The 12,735-nt window shown below is 41.9% G+C and overlaps 1 non-coding gene across 1 annotated transcript; it reads right to left on the bottom strand.

Annotated features, from left to right (window-relative positions):
* Nucleotides 1-11,191: 11,191 nt before the first annotated feature.
* Nucleotides 11,192-11,294, bottom strand: LOC111828050. Its single transcript, XR_002831807.1, has one exon. It is a non-coding gene; the product is annotated as a U6 spliceosomal RNA (small nuclear RNA).
* Between the last annotated feature and the right edge of the window lie 1,441 nt (nt 11,295-12,735).

The raw sequence follows: 12,735 nt of genomic DNA, 5'->3' as shown, positions 1-12,735 counted from the left end.
TTATGTTAACAAACGTGGTCAGAACCACTTTTATTCAGTATAGTATTGGAAGTCTTAACCACAGCAATCAAATAAGAAAAAGAAATGAAAGGCATCCAAATTGGAAAGGAAGAAGTGAAACTCTCAGTTTTTGCAAATGACATGATACTGTATATAAAGAACCTTAAAAGTTTCACCAAAAAACTACTAGAACTGATAAATTGAATTAATTACAGTATCAGGATGCAAAGTAAATATTCAGGAATCAGTTGCATTTTAATACATCAATAACAAACTATCAGAAAAAAATTTTAAAATGAATCCTATTTATAATCACATCAAAAATAATAAAATAGCTAGGGATAAATTTAACCAAGGAAATAAATGACCTATACTCAGAATATTATAAGACACTGAGGAAGATAAAAATAAATGGAAGCACATACCGTGCTCATGGTTAAAATAGCCATACTACCCAAAACAATTATAGATTCAATGCAATCCCTATCAAAATATCATTGGCATTTTCCACAGAACTAGAAAATCTAATCCTAAAACTTATATGGAAACCACAAAAGATCCCGAATAGCCACAGCAATCTTGAGAAAGAACAAAGTTGGAGGTGTCATGCTACCTAATTTCAAACTATACTACAAGGCTATAGTAATCAAAAAGAGCTTTAAAAACAGAGGCATAGATCAATAGAACAGAACAGAGAGGCCAGAAATAAACCCAGGCCTTATGGTCAATTAATATCTGAGAAAGGAGGCAAGAACAAAGACATTCTATTCAATAAATGTTTTGGTGAAAATTTGACAGATATATGCAAAAAAATGAAGTGAACACTTTCTTACACCATATACAAGAATAAACTAAAAATGGATTAAAGACTTAAATGTAAGACTCAAAGCCATAAAACTCCTCGAAGAAAACAGGCAGTAAACCCTTTGACATTATTCTTAGCAATTTTTTTTCCTGATAGATCTTAGGCAAGGGAAACAACAATTACAAAATAAACAAATGGAACTATATCAAACTATAAAGGTTTTGCACAGCAACAGAGACCATTAACAAAATGAAAAGACCACCTACTGAATGGAAGATACTTGCCAATGATATATCCAATAATGAGTTAATATCTAAAATTTGTAAAGAACTTATACAATGCATCATCAAAAAAACAAACAAGCCAATTTAAAAATGAATAGACATTTCTCAAAAGAAGGAATACAGATTGCCAATAGACATATGAAAACATATTCAATGTCACTAATCATCAGAGAAATGCAAATTAAAACCACAATGAGATATCACCTCACACCTGTCAGATTGGCTAGCATCAATAAATCAACAAACAATAAGTGTTGGCAAGGATGTGGGGGAAAGAGAACTCTTGTGCATTGTTGGTGGGAATACAATTTGGTGCAGCCACTAGGGAAAACAGTATGGAAGTTCCTCAAAAAATTAAAAATGGAACTGCCTTATGATTCAGTGATTCCAATTCTGGGTATACATTCAAAGAAACCCAAAACACTAACTCGAAAAGATATATGCACCCATCTGTGTATTACAGCATTGTTTATAATAGCCAACATATGGAAGCCACTCAAATGCCCATCAATAGACAAGTGGATAAAAAAGCAGTGGTACATACACGGTGGGGCAAAAGCAGGTTTACAGTGGTATGTGAAACACAGAGTTTATTCTTGCATTATTATTTATTAATTGTATTATCTTTCTCACAAACAACTGTAAACCTATTTTTGCCTCACCGGGTATACACAATGGAATTTTACTCAGCCATAAAAAAAGAACAAGCCCTGGCCAGTGTGGCTCAGTTGATTGGAGCATTGTCCCTTACACCGAAAGGTGGTAGGTTTGCTTCCTGGTCAGGTTACATGTCCAAGTTGCAGGTTGGATCCCAATTTGGGGTATGTGCAGGAGGCAGCCGATCTGTTTTTCTCTCATATCAATGTTTATCTCTTTTTCTTTCTCTCTTCATCCCTTCCTCTCTCTAAGATCAATAAAAAAATAATAAAATCCTATATAATAAAAGGCTAATATGCAAATCAACCAAATGGCAGAACGACCGGTCGCTATGATGCACACTGACCACCAGGGGGCAGACACTCAACGCAGGAGCTGCCCTCTATTGGTCAGTGCGCTCTCACAGGGGGAGCACCACTCAGCCAGAAGCTGGGCTCATGGCTGGCGAGTGCAGCGGCGGTGGCAGGAGCCTCTCCAGCCTCTGTGGCAGCGCTAAGGAGCAGTGAGCCAAGCAGTGAGCCAAGTGGTAAGGAGTGAGCAGTCAGGTGAGCAGTTAGGAGCAAGTGGTCCTGGATTGCAAGAGGGTGCAGGCCGGGCTGAGAAACCCCCCCACTCCTAGTTCACGAATGTCATGCTCTGGGCCTCTAGTTTATGATAAAAATTCTCAGCAAAGTGGGGAATGGAGGGATCATACCTGAACATAACAAAGACCATATATGAAAAACCTACAGCCAACATCATACTCAATGGGCAAAAACTAAAAGTATTCCCTTTCAGATCAGGAACAAGACAGGGATGTCCGCTTCCTCCAGTCTTATTCCACACAGTGCTGGAAGTCCTAGCCACAGCAATCAGAAAAGAAGAAATAAAAGGCATCCAAATTTAAAGGAGGAAGTTAAACTGTCATTATTCTCAGATGACATGATATTAGACAAAGAAGGCCCTAAAGTCCCCACCAAAAAACCTGCTAGATTTAATAAATGAATTTGGCAAAGTATCCAGATACAAATTTAACATCCAGAAATTGATGGCATTTTCATACACCAATATGGATCTCTCAGAAAGAGAAACTAAAAAAATCCATTTACCATTGCAACAACAACAAAAATAAGATCCTGGGGTCTGGCGCCTGGGCTGGAAAGACCCAGATTTCTGGGGCCGGAACCTCTGGTCAACACTGAGTAAGAACTGCTCCTAGGGCTTCTCTCTGTGTGGTCGCCAGCAGAGGGGCTTCAGGGCAGCCAGACTTGCAACCCGTTTGTTTTATGGCCCGATCTCATACGTTTCAGTGTCTCTTCAATTACACTCTGTTCCTAAGCCATAGGAATAGAATGAAGCCAATGTATTCAAAAGGAGAGAAATTAGATTCAACCTTTTGATGGAAGAATGTCCAAGAAATTGCAGGTGTGTTTTAAAACCAATGTGCTATGTAGAACAGAACAAATTAGAAAGACCCAAGAAAGCTCAGTTTAAAGCTCAAATGTTTCAGATGTGTAAGCTGAGGCTGAAAGAGGAAAATTGAGTTGCTCAAACTTTTCACTCAAGGCAAGAATTGAGGAAAAACACATTCTCTTAGTTCTTAATCTTTGACACTGTGCCTCAGGATTAATACCATTTTTCTGTACATAATATTATTCCTTGATCACTATTGATTTTATTTTTTGATGGTTAAACTGGCTAGTAAATAATATTATTTACATAGCATGAAACCATGAAGGGGATCGGAACATGCTGCCCCAAATATGATACTCTGGCATTCTTTTGGTCCATTTGGGCTGCTACAACAAAAAAAAAGCATAGACTGGGTGGCTTATAAGCAGCAAACATTTATTTTTCAGAGTGCCAGAGGCTGGAGGTCCAGATGAAGGCGCCAGCAGATTCGGTGTCTGGTAAGAACTGCTTCCTAGACAGTTGCCTCTCGCGGTGTCCCCGCAGTTTGGAGGGGGCGAAGGTGCTCTCTGGGGTCTCTTTTATAAGGGCACTTACCCAATTCACGAGGGCTCCACCTTCGTGAGTTAATCTCCTCCCAAAGCCCACCTGCTAATACCATCACATTGGGGTTATATTTCAACATATAAATTTTCAAAGGACACAAACATTGCTGTAATAGGCACATTGATTATTTTGAGTTGAGGGCAATTGAGGAACAGCAAATTCAGGCCTCCTCCTTTCTACCTATATCCTTTCTACCTATAACAGGGCATATATTTCCTGTGAACAAAATGTCCTCCCAGCCCTGGCAGGTAGCTCAGTTAGTTAGAGCCGTGCCCTAATACACCAAGGTTGAGTGTTTGATCCCCAGTCATGGCATAAATAAGTGGAACAACAAATTGACCTCTCTCTCTCTCTCTCTCTCTCCCTCTCAAATCAATAATTTCTTTTAAAACTGTCCTCCCACTACCAGGAAGAGGAGAACATTTCTTATCACCTGAAATAGGAGTCAACACCGAGATGACTCTGTACAAGCAAACCTACTAAAATAACCCCTATCTTCCCTTACTTTCCCCCATATATTTCCTCTGCACTTTCCCACAATTTACCACCCTTAGCCCAGACCCGTTTTTCTTTTGTCTTGTCATATCCCCACAACTTATCTTCCTTTGCTGAAATGGTATGTGAGCTCTCAGGCCTATCTATTTCTTTGGGTCTTCATTGCTTCATACGAAGGCCTTTATTACCTTCAGTATTAACCTGAAATAAAAATCTGTATTTTTTTCCTGTTACTCTGTCTTTTGCCATTTTAATTCTCAGGTCCAGTTACAGAACCTAAGAGGATAGAGGAAAACCCTTTCTTTCTCAATATATAAATTGTAAAATATTTTAAAAGAGCAGAAGCATTTTAGAAACATTCTCCTACCTCTTCTTTAGTTTTTTGAAAGAGCTTGGCTTGCTTAAATTAAAGTCACAGTGATTTTTCAGGGGCTAATAAGTACAGCAGCGGAAACTTCCAAGAAAATGCCTTATAACTTGAGTGGATGGAACTCTATAGCATCTTTGGCCCCATGTATCAACTGAAATACGGTAATGGAAGAAATTTTCAATGAATTTGAAAAAACATGCCCCTGTTTGCCTGCTTCATTTTGCTTTCATGTGTGTGCCTTCTAATAGGATCAAGGAACTTTAAGAGGTCTTACACAACTGACTTGCTAAAGTGGAGAAAACAAAGCCAGGAGAGATTCAAGAGATTTGCTTACCCAGAGCCACTCAGCCACCTCAGACCAAAAGGACATCTAGTACAGCTGATACTGACTGATCACCATGTGCTACAAACCACTCTCAGCACTTACATCATCACACAGCCCAACGGGACAGCTGTTACTATTAAACCAAGTATTAGGTCTTGGAGGCCTAGGGAGGGTAAAGAAATTGTTCTAGTTACCCAGGTAGTAAACTTGCTGAGCCAGGATTTGCACTCACATGTGTCTGGCACATGCCACAGTGTGCGCCCCCCTGCAGCCCTCTCTGGAACTCCACTTAAGACAAATCACATTGCTTTTGTTTGTTTTTTTAAAAAGCCACCAAGGCAGAAAGGGTCTTTCCACCTCCCTACATCCAAGGGAATAAAGAGCTAATAAGAAAGCCTTCAGAACAAATTTTTTTATTCTTAATTTCTTTGGCTTTTCTATTGACATGTCTTTTGCTTATGTTTCTGATGATCGGGATTTTAACATGATTTGCATAATATTTTCTCAGGTTAACTTGCAAAGTTCCTAGACCTGATTGGACTAGGACCCAACCAAAATCCTGAAATGAACACAGCCATTGAAACCTGCCATTTTAAAGAGAACACTAGAAAAAAAAATAGAGCACTAGAATCTAGTTGACTTCCTATCTATTAACATTTCAAGCTTTAGTACATTAACTTTTTATTTTCACATAGATTTTGTGCCACTTTTAAGTCATTTCACTTATATTTAGTGACTTTTTTTGTCTTGGTTTTGCATGACTGTAAATATCCATTATGATAACAAACATAAACGAATGTGTAAAGACGTAAGTTCTTGATATATTTGACACAATTCTTACCCGAGAACAGGAAGAAATGTTAGGTGTGCAGGACGGATAACGACTTACTGCTTCTGCGTGTCCCTTGAGAGCCTCTAGCAGCTTCTGCGAGGGAGGCCCATCATTTGCCTTCCCGACCTTCTTGTCCACAGGACAGAACTGAAGGGCTAGGGAAATGGCCATCTTTGAAGGGCAGAAGGAAGGGAGCCCACATGTCTTGCATTCTCACTGTCTGACAGCAACTTTGTTTCCTTGTAGGATCCTTATGGCAGCCTGTGACATAGTGGCCCGCATTCTCCCTTCTTCCTTTCTGACAGATAGCCCACCTTCCCACTCAGGGGAAGCCCACTCCCCTCTTCTCCAGACTAGTATGTGATCTAAGAGGAACACCCCATGAGGGTTCAGGAACGACCAAGTGACCCAGTCAGTAGGTGAGCAGGAAGTCTAAGAGGAAGCTTCGGAGAAAAAAATTTTTTCCCCCAAGAGAGAGCAAGAGAAAATGCTGTCTCTATTATTCCCTCGGCCACCGCTGTAGCATCGACAGCACTTGCAGCTACCTTGCTACTCTCAGAGGTGAGGGATTGTGCCGCATGGGAAATGGAAGGCCCTTGGTGCTACTGTGTGCTACTAAGTTGATGTCTCCCAGTGCAAATGCTATTGGCATTTGAGCAGAGTAATTCTTTGTTGTGACCGTCTGCTGCTAACATTCTAACATCTTGAACACCTATGAGCCCGATCCTCAAAATGCCGCTAGCAGCCCCAGTAATTTTGACAACCAAAAAAATCTGTACCCTTGTTTCTGAACACCCTTGTTTGGGTGGTGGTTTGACTCCTCCCCCATTGAGAACCATGACACTGTGGGAAATTTTAAAAAATACAAACTTGTGGTTTAGGTCAAAGAGTGTGCCCACGGTGGCAGAGCCAGCATCTGGCTCAAGGTCTAACTCCACAGCTTGCTTTCCTCCCTGCCTGCTTTCCTTCCAGTCACATGGCAGGTCCTCTGAACTTTACAATTCTGAATTTTCTCCTTTTCATCAACCTCCTCTGGAAGAACAAGCCTGGTTGGTTTGTTCAGTGGGAAACAAACAAATAATAAAACAAAGGACAGAATATTTATGTGAAAAAGACTAATATATATAAAACAACTGCTTGTTGGCACCTGACACAGTTCTGTTACTACCCTGTAAACAAGGATCTGGGCAGTGGAACTAAAGGGACTGGGCATCTGAGGTGGGAAGGAAACTTACTTTTCATTGTTGATTATTTGTACTGTTTGAATTCTTTATTTTGTGCAATTATCTTTTAATTTTATAAAATAGCAAAATTTAAAAAGCAATCATAGATAAAATTTATGTTATATATGTTTCACCATTATCTAAAAAAGCAATGGTAAGATTTAACATCTAAAAAACTTACAACACTTCTCTTCCCTCTCATCGGCTACCTTTGGCTGCTTGATCTTATTTCTGTGCCCATTCTTCCTTTTGTAGTAGTGGCTTTGGGGTTCATTCTCTATTTTTCATAGCACTGTTGTCACCTAGCATGACCCTCCTCCAGGACATTGGCATAGCCCTGGTGGAGGAATTTTACCTGATCCCTGCTTTGTCACCAACTATGTACATCTACCAACTATGGTCCAACCCCCCACCTTGACATGATTTGACTTGAGCCACTTTTCCATGCCCCTCTCCTCTATTCAGGAGTCATTTCCTGCAGAGCTCCCCTCAGAGGCCCTTGGGCAGATCTGCCCAAGATGTGAGCTATGACAACAGGACCCCAGGCCCTCTGCTCCAAATCTAGCTGAGAAACTGCATTTTTCTGTTTAACGCATTGGGATTCCCCAACATTTTCTTTGAGCAAAGAACTCCACAGCAAAATAGCATCACTGTCATCTTCACCATCATCACCATTGTAAATGTAAGAAAGATCCAAACCTGTAGAGAATTTTTATAAGAGTTATTTGAGCCGAACTGACAACATGCTGAGGAGCAAGATCTCAAATGCTCTGGAGAATGACAGTTTTGCAGGGGTTTTTACACATTTAAAATTCAGGGGAATGTAAGGAAGACGACATGAAGGGGGCAGAAAGCAAGGATAGTTGACAAGATTATGTGCTCCCTTGGGGGTGGTTACACCTCCCTCTAAAGAGTCTGAAAAGAGAATTACTCTGGCATTTCAAAGGTGTATTGGTTTAGATGCACAAGAAAAATGGTCAGGGCTTGTTTAAGACAAAGATAAACCTTTTTATAGGTCTGGGGGGTGACTACCCACCATGACCTGCCCAGTTAGGTATTTATGATTTATTACAGCAGCGATTTTGCTTCCACAAGTCTCCCTTTTGGTCATAAATCAATCAGAAGAATGCACTGATGACCAGCCCTTCAGTCAGGTAGTGTGGTTTCACAGCACTGGGAAGGCTCATTCCTAGGACTTCTCAGTATCAACGCTGTCTTGTTGAAATAATGGATCACTGCGGATGGAACAATAGCGTAATTATGGCATGCGAGTTCAGGCCCAATTTTCCCAAAAGAGAAAAGCAAGTAAATGGAAGGCAGTCAGGGCTTATGGCCTTCATTGAGAATAATCACTCTGGATCATTTCTATCCTGTAAGCTATCATGATCTGAGTTTTGCCATCAGTCTAATTTTTCTTTTTTTGTATTTTGCATCTAGTATAACATTTATATAAGTCATAAACAGTATTAACGGTATCTTATACATGTTCAGTAATCATAAGCAGTTGGACTATATAGAAAAACCCTAAGAACAAGTATAATTTATTATAATGAACTAGAGGCCTGAAATTTGTGCACTCGGGGCGGGGGGGGGGGTCCCCTCAGCCCAGCCTGTGCCCTTTCACAGTCTGGGACCCCTCGGGGGATGACCACCTGCTGGCTTAGGCCCGCTCCCTAGGGGATCGGGCCTAAGCTGGCAGTCAGACATCCCTCTGGCAGCCCAGGAGCCCTCGGGGGATGTCCACTTGCCAGCGGGAGCAGGCCTAAGCTGCAGTCGGACATCCTTAGCGCTGCTGAGGAGGCGGGAGAGGCTCCCCACCATCACTGCTGGGCTGGCAGCCATCAGCCTGGCTTGTGGCTGAGCAGAGCTCCCCTGTGGGAACGCACTCCTGCATGAGCGCCTGCCCCCTGGTGGTCAGTGTGTATCATAGTAACCAGTCTTTCCCAGTCGTTCTGCTGTTAGGGTCAATTTGCATATTACCCTTTTATTATATACCTAGTGCATGGGTGAGGGCTGGCTGGTTTGCCCTGAAGGGTGTCCCGGATCAGGGTGGGGGTCCCGCTGGGGTGCCTGGCCAGCCTGGGTGAGGGGCTGAGGGCCATTTTCAGACTGGCCACACTCCCTTCAGGGTGGGGGTCCCTGCCTGGCCAGCCTGGGTGAGGGGCTGAGGGCTGTTTTCAGGTTGGCCACACCCCCTTCATGGAGGGGGTTCCTGCTAGGGTGCCTGGCCAGCCTGGGTGAGGGGCTGATGGCTATTTGCAGGTTGCCAAGCCCCCCAGTGGGGACCCTTCCCTTATGAGGGTGTGGCCAGCCTGGGTGAGGGGCTGATGGCTGTTTGCAGGCTAGCCACAGCCCCTTCAGGGTGGGGGTCCCCGCTGGGGTGCCTGGCCAGCCTGGGTGAGGAGCTGATGGCTGTTAGCAGGCTGGCCACGGCCTCCAGCCACCCAAGCTCCCAGTGGAGGCTGGCTGGAAGCAGGTATCTGGGATTTATTTATCTTCTATAATTGAAACTTTGTTGCCTTTAATGGAGGCCACAGCTGGCCAGGGCAGGCAAGAAGCTTGGCTTCCTCCATCGCTGGGGCAACCAAGCCTTCTGCTTGCTCCAGCTCCGTGGCTGCCGGCTGCCATCTTGGTTGAGTTAATTTGCATATAGTCGCTCTGATTGGCTGGTGGGCGTGGCTTGGGGCATAGCAAAGGTACGGTCAATTTGCATGTTTCTCTTTTATTAGATTAGATATCGTTAGCTGACAGGTAAAGAAAATTAAATAGTTTCTGAATTCACTATCAATCTGTAAGGATACTGGCCTGGCAACATCTTGGGTAGCTGTCTACTTCTGTTGTCAGTAGCTACTCACCCTTGAGGAGTCTTTGAAGGAGTTGTAGGTGGAGGTGTCAGAGACAGGGGTGGATGTCCATTCACAGTTAGGTGTCTAAGGTCCCTTTTTATGAGGTTGGAGAATGTCTTTTATTTTATGTCCCTTCCAATAAACAAAATATCTTGGTGCCAATCAATGACCTTTAAGTTTTTGCCTCCTGGGAGCTCACGGTGAAAGGAAGCAATACCAACTTGGCATTTTCTTGAAGTGACTTGATCAAACCTTGACAATAGTGTACACAAGCATGTCAAACTCGCGGGCCTACTGGCTGCGAGTTTGACATGCTTGCTTCTCCTTTCAATATTGTCAGCTCCTAAGTTCTTTCATCTAATTTAAGTTCAGCCTTAAAGCACAATGATGTATGAAGGAAGGCAAAAACTGAAAAATGGGGTTTGCCAGGGAGCATTGAAGAACCAAGTGGCCGTCCTGGATTGCCCATAGTCCTGACATTCATTTAATTTACAACCATTGTTTACCCATACAATCTACACTAGGATTTTTTTTTATCATTTTTTAAATAATGCTTCCCATGCAATTTAACATAAAAGCAAATCTGTTGAGGTATTCCAGGGGCCCTTCTGGAACACCGCAAAGTTATTCCTAAGTATACTGAAATTTTTAACCCTTAAAATCTCAATTTCTAAGGAAAACTAAGAAGTAAGCAATTGGCATTCTTTAGTTTGGCAGATTTATAAAGACATTCTATAACCGCTAGAAACATAGGCTCTTTTACTGTAAAATACATTTCATAATTTTAGGAACATATGCATCCTCAATAACAACAAAACACAACAAATTCAAATTTATCTTTTCATTTCTTTGTAATAAGAAGCCAAACATAGGTAAATTATGTTCAGCCATTAATGATAATTTTTTTGTAAACCTAGGTAAAATAAAGACATGTCTGTCTTACTTAAACCAAATTTAAACTAGCTTTTATTACCTAGGATTAATTTTAGAGCATGTGATCATGAAAAGGTTTTGAGTTAGTTTCTAATTTCTGAGAATTTTTAGAATACTCAATCTGTATAAGGGCCTTCCTTTAAATCAATTAATTTTGACTTATTAATTTTAACAGTACCATCTGGAGGTAGAAAATTATCTCACATTTACAATACACACACACACACACACACACACACACACACACCTTTTAGCCATGAGAAAAACTCACTAATTTATTGAAAACAAAAGAAAACAGTTGAATTCAAATTTTATTTTGGCAGTTGGGATAAGAAGACAAAATCTGACAAGTAAAGTTCCAAAAGACCTCCCCCTTTTAAAATAAGGTCAGCTGTTGTTTTTTGCTTGTTTGCTTGTTTGTTTCTTTTAAATATGGAACGCTTCAGAAGGTGCATGCCATCCTTGCTCAGGGACCATGCTGATCTCTGTATCATTCCAATTTTAGTATAAGTGCTGCTGAGGCGAGCACAGGTCAGCTGTTTTTAATACCTCAAAAAATTGGGTTGCTGCCTAAACTACATCATAGGTGATCCATTTATCTAAAATTTTTGAAGCTTCAAGAGACCAATTAAATATGCTTTGCTTTCATCTTGCCTAAGTTTATAGCTAACTTTTTCTAATTGTGCATAAGAAAGATGAATTTAGAAGTATCAAAGCATCCTCATCTCAGCCATCTTCCTACAGAAGCATCAATGGACGGCTTGTTAGCCTCGGAGGCATGACTTCCCATGTTAACTTTAGTTCTCCTTTGCGATCTATAGAGTCTGAACAAACTTCTAGGAAAAAACAGCATTTACATGCATGTCTCTGGATGAGCCGCATGCCATGAATCTCCCCAGCCTAGAGGACCACTTCCTGCCCTAGAGGAAATTTTTCCTCAGGCAACTCCACACCGATTCTTAATCACCTAAGAATACCTGAGCAGGGGCCAGCAAGACCTTCCCGGACACCACTGGAACCCCAATGTCTTCAAAGGCACAGGCCCCTTGCTCAGGGCAAACGCACTTCTGGGTGCCCGCCCTTCACAAAGAACTCTTTTAGTTTGCGTGACCACACGGACGCCTCTCAGCACCCATCTCGGGGACTCTCAGCACCCATCTGCCACTCTGGATTTGGGGACCTGCAGCAATTATCATCATCCCATTGGCTATTCAGGTTGGTAAAGCAAGTGTCCTTTCTCTTTTGGAGCGAAAAAGAGTTCAGTCTCTTGTTTAACCAGCAAAGATTTTGTTCAAACTCTCAGGATGCAATCTAATAACCCAAAATTAAAAGCAACCATCCATTCTTCTTTTCCTTTCCCCCTCTCCCTCTCTCCCTCCCTCCATCCCTCCCTTCCATTCTCACTGAAAAGCAATGGAAAACATATCCTCAGGTGAGGATTAAAAAAGAAAAGACCTGGGAGAGAGAATACCTGCGTTTAAACCCCAGGGCTACTATTTCTGCAAGTTACATGACCTCTCTGAGCTGCAGCTTCTTCATCTGTCAAATGGGGTAAGTCAGTGCCACCTACAGAGGAAAACCCTCGCACACAGCCCAGCAAGTGTGCACACACAGCCATTGTTTCTCTATCATTACCTATTAGCATAGTGCTTTCATTCATTAACCCGACACATATTTGTTGTGTGTGTACTATGTGTCAGACACTCTTCTAGATGTTGGGGACATAGCAGCTGACAAAACAGACACAAATCCCTGCCTCAGGGAGCTGGCATTCTAGTGTCTGGAAGTGGGAGACAAACATAAAAAACCAACCAACAAAAAACCCCAAACACATAAAATATAAACATACCTGATAATGCTACATGCCCTGGGAAATATAAAGCTTTGCACATAGTAAGTACTCAGATGTTTTGAGTCGTTTTGTCTCCCCTATCTTCCCTTTGTCACCACTTTCTGTTCCAAGATTCCCT

Source organism: Myotis lucifugus, unplaced genomic scaffold (genome assembly GCF_000147115.1).
Source record: "Myotis lucifugus unplaced genomic scaffold, Myoluc2.0 scaffold_272, whole genome shotgun sequence".
Taxonomy (NCBI): domain Eukaryota; kingdom Metazoa; phylum Chordata; class Mammalia; order Chiroptera; family Vespertilionidae; genus Myotis; species Myotis lucifugus.
The sequence above is the reverse complement of the archived record's forward strand: the minus strand, read 5'-3'. Positions and strand labels throughout refer to the sequence as shown.